General features: G+C 38.5%; 1 pseudogene; it reads right to left on the reverse strand.

Moving 5' to 3' along the window:
• Positions 1-1,270: 1,270 nt before the first annotated feature.
• Positions 1,271-1,967, reverse strand: LOC126489151 (selenoprotein K-like; annotated as a pseudogene).
• Positions 1,968-4,646: the final 2,679 nt, after the last annotated feature.

Raw genomic sequence — 4,646 nt, forward strand, 5'->3', positions numbered from 1 at the left:
GGACTTCCTACACCATCTTCCTTCTTTTTTTTTTTTCCAACACCAGAGACAGAATTTATTTTGCAAAGCAGTCTGAGAAATCTTCAGAAGATTTTCAGCCGTTCTCTACCCACAGCCGAAGAGGTGGGATAAAGTCCGCAGCCCAAGCTACATCACAGTTTCTGTGTGCTCATCTGAATTAGTTTAGGATCACAAAGGGAGTGACTGGACCCAAATATTACACAGAAAAGGCCTAGGATGAAAAGTTCTGTGGTGCCCACCCAACAGCTACCACCAGCCTTACACAGTTATGAGAAGGGGAACATTTTCAGAAAGCCCAAACTGAGTGGAATGGGGGTAATAGTCACCTGGGAGGGAATTCTAATCCCCAGTAAGGGACCCAAGCCTCTGTACTAATTAGGCAGAATTTAAAATCTCTAGGCAGACGTCTCCTGGTTGCATAGCAACTGGCACTGCTCCTTGCTGTGAATGAGCAGTGTTGGAAGGTGGTCCTCCACTTTACAAATGTAATGGCAGAATTCTCAGGCATTGAGGAAGAGGTGGTCCTTGGGCAGAGGTGAGTGCTCTTGGTATGTAAGCCAGTGCAGCTCATATGGAATTTGTTTCATTCTTTTGATTAGTTTTTATCCAGAAGGCAAATTCCTTTTCTTATTCTTTTATCATCAGACAAACACCGTTCTCTGAACTCAACAGATGACAGTCATTCATTGAGATTGAAGATCAGCTATGGGGCCATTTCCATCCTAAATCCATTCTTTTTAACTCATAATAAACAGAGAGCCTAGGGGAGTCAGTGTGCCTTAAAGACAGAAGTAGTGATACTTCGGGGGACTTGTAGGCTAGGGGGTGGAGCTGACCATCTTCCTTCTTTATTGTAAAAAATGTGATAAAATCATAAACTTCTCCATAGAGACTTTGTGAATTTCTAAGTGGAGCCACCAGAGGGTGCTCTAACCTAGAGTATACACTTTACAAGCACAAGCTAGGGCTTTGACTTTAGTGAAGACTTTAAGAAGGATTCATAAGCAACAGATTGGCAAAAATAGAATTTTCTACCTTTACTAGATTTTTTCCTCTACTTTATATGGAGCTCTTATCCTTCTATTTGAGCTACTCTGAGTTGACAAAAACTCCTGTCATCTTGGTGTGCTTGAATTGCAGTATTTTTGTAATTGTTCTTTCACCAGGATTTTAACAGTTGCAGGAATTCAAGTGCACCTCCAGATCGCTGATTACAAAGCATATTCTTTTTTTTTTTTTTTTTAATACATAGCCTTTATTTCTTCCAGATCAGAGATTCTGGGTTTAATCATATAAAGATGAGGAATCAAGTTTAGCAACCTAAAAATATTTACTTATTAAAACTATATTAACACTTTAGTAAACTATACAAAAAGATGAGACAAACATGTACATTTATAGAACTGCATATCAGTCAGGCCAGATCCTGCAGAGGGAATTCCCAGCATGACCTCATTCATCTGTGAGGACACAGAAAAGTCCTTGTTTTAGACACACACCATCTTGTCCTGCACGAGCTGCTCTTCTCGTGCTGGCTTCCTTCTACACACACGTGTGTCTAGTTGTCTGCTTCTTAGAGCAGACGTTTACCTTCCTCATCCACCACCCATTGGAGGAGGGCTAGGGCCTTGAAGATGATTGATTCGACCCATTCTTCTTCGTGGAGGGTTTCCTGGTGGCCCCCTTCCATCATCGTATCTGGAACCGGATGAGCTTCCATAGCTTCTTCTCTTCTTCACATCTTGCTGAAGCAGAGTTTAAAAAAAAAAAAAAAAACACACACACAAAAAAAAAAAAACCCACAAATTCTGCTATTCCCCAGAAGAAATCTGTTATAAAAGACAACCTCCATGGGGACTGATTCCGGCTGTCCAACACTTGTCCATTCGAGATGTAAACCATCTTGCCTCCGGGTGCCCGCTTCCAGAAGCCGGGGGAGACCAGCCCAACTCCTACAAAGCATATTCTTATGTTGGAAAAATTTGCAAAATAAACTTGAGAGTCATAAAACACAAGGGAGATATTAAGACAACAACAAAAACGAAATAAATTTCCTTAGACCTGAGATTTGCCATTTGGAGAAGTGAGAGATTTGATTGGCCTTACATTTAGGTAATTATTTTGCTTTAATGTCATAAATTTTCCATTGATTTGAACATTCTAAAGTTGAAATAGACATTTCTGTTTCTAAAGTTTAAGGATTTTTTTGCTTCCCGGGAAATACTGACCAAAGAACCTTAAACATCCATAAGTAAAAATAAATAAGGACTTCAATTTATCTGTAAATAATATAATTTATTGTTATTAAAACATTTCTTCTTTTTATTTCAACAAATTATTTTGTGATGCCATACTGTTATATTTTATTATTATTTTTAATAATTATTATTCTTTTATAATTATTATTCTACATCATGATAAAGATGGTCCCTAGGACAACTTGACCTCTACATGGCAATGTTCTATTCCTTTCTCTTGCATAATTTTCTGTTGCCCTTGCATCTTCTGTCAAGTCTGTAGTTGTCAATTAGCAAGCTTGTGTGTCATTGGAGAGGACCCACTTCACCCAAAATAATCGTCACACCAGGAACTAAAATGGCAGGAAGGGATCTGAGTCATTTCTCTGGACCTTGGTGAAGACATGACATTGTCAACTGCTTTGAAAGTCAAAAGACAAAAGATACCTCCCTAGCCAGAGAATTTCTTGTTTTTGATAAAAGGCAAATCAATGTTTTCTAAATTAAGAGCTCATTCTCCTAACGATTCATATACAGTCTGCATCCAAAATTGTTACCATATCCAAAGACCCTAATTTTCAAGCCATTATATCCTCAGCTCTGTTTCAGTACCTAGCAGTCTCACAGGCACGACTATCCATCTGCCACACTGGCAGACCCTGAATTGCTGGTAATGCCAGGTAAAGAGGGGTTTTTTAGTAGGGAGACCTCTCAGCTTCTCTTTTCGACCTGAATTAATATAACCCAGCTAGAAACCAAGCTGAAACCTTATGTTAGTATTGGAAGTATGTTTCTCCCAGCATCTCTGGACTAGGAATACAAGTGCAAACAGACTCACACTTATAAACTCAAGGGACTGCAACAGTACACACAAGACCAGTGCAAGCTCAGACCAGGTTAAATGGCAGCACCAAAAAAGGAAGTGTAAATTCTCACCAAGAAGTTATTTGCCATTGATAGCTGCTGAGAAAGAAGAAATCTGTTTTCTTTTTCTTCTCTCGTTCTCTCTCTCTCGCTCTCTCTCTCTCTCTCTCTCTCTCTCTCTCTCTCTTTTATTGTCTCTCTCATTGTCTCTCTCTTTCATTATCTCTGTCTCTTTCATTGCCTCTTTCTCTCTCTCTCTCTCTCTCTCTCTCTCTCTCTCTCTCTCTCTCTCTCTCTCTCTCTCTCTCTCTCTCTCTCTCTCTCTCTCTCTCTCTCTCTCTCTCTCTCTCTTTTATTGATTAGGAGAATGAGCTATATTAGATTGAACACAAGCTCCCCAAAGATGCCCACGGCCACCCACAGCAGCCACAGACAACGGGGTCAGAGCAAGCTTTTCTAGATTTGTGTAGACATGGTCATCTTTTTATTTTAAAATTTTAATTATTTTTTTGTGTCGTTCACATAATGCATCTAATCTCTTCCATCTCCCTGTTCCTTCGTATCTGCCCTCTGCCCTTGCACCCATAATAGTGGCTGATTATCAGGCACCACAAGGTGCTTTCTCCTTGGCGCCCAGGGTGAAGTGCCCTGGAAATGTGACAGGGTCAAATTTGGTGAGCGCTTTGTGCATGTGTTTAGAATAATGTTCTAAGAGTTCATTCTCTGTCTGTGTATAATATATTTTATTCTTTTTCTGCTGTTAAATAGTTGCTGCATGGTATGAAAATATTCAAAAGTGTTCATTTGTTTTCCATGGTGTAGATATTAAAATCTTTTCTGATTTAAGCTGTTTTAAATAAATAAATTAACTTTTTAAAAAAGAAATGAGTTTCTAAGCGTGTCTTTCTGCCACTTAGTCAGGAAACTTTGCTGCAAGGAAAGCCATCAGTTCTAGAGAATTTTTTAAAAAATACTATAAAGATGACCTAAAATGTAAGTGAACACAAGGGCCTCCTTGGCTGTCGCCAATTTTATTCTCTTTAAGAGTGTGCTCTATGAAAATGGTGTCTTTGGCCAGTGTCTAGTCTCAAGACTCTGATGAATGCTCTCTATCTTCCAAACCATGCTCTGACGTCAAGCCACTTCTGAATTCTTTTAAAGACCTCAAGAACCAGGACCCTGAGGGAAGCCAAGAGTGAGCTTTTAGTGACAACATTCATATGATGAACTTTTTAAAAGAGTTGCTTCAGTGTTCTAAAGACATAATATAAAGTTTCATATTTTAGAATGCTTCCACCCAGAACTTATTTCCCCTAAATTCCCTTTCTGTTCATATGTATGCATTTATGTACATAAACACATGATCATGTGGAAACCATAAAAGACTAGAAAAATGTATTATATAAAATGAAGATCTTTTGTTTCCTTTGCCTTTTCAAATTTGATAGGTGTAAAAGTATTAAATGTTTCACGTGAAAATTATGAAAATGAAGGATTTGTTTTGTAAATAAATTTTAGAAGAAT

Source organism: Alexandromys fortis, unplaced genomic scaffold (genome assembly GCF_014885135.2).
Source record: "Alexandromys fortis isolate MF-2015 unplaced genomic scaffold, M_Fortis_MF-2015_v1.1 scaffold_8_9099976_23576923, whole genome shotgun sequence".
Taxonomy (NCBI): domain Eukaryota; kingdom Metazoa; phylum Chordata; class Mammalia; order Rodentia; family Cricetidae; genus Alexandromys; species Alexandromys fortis.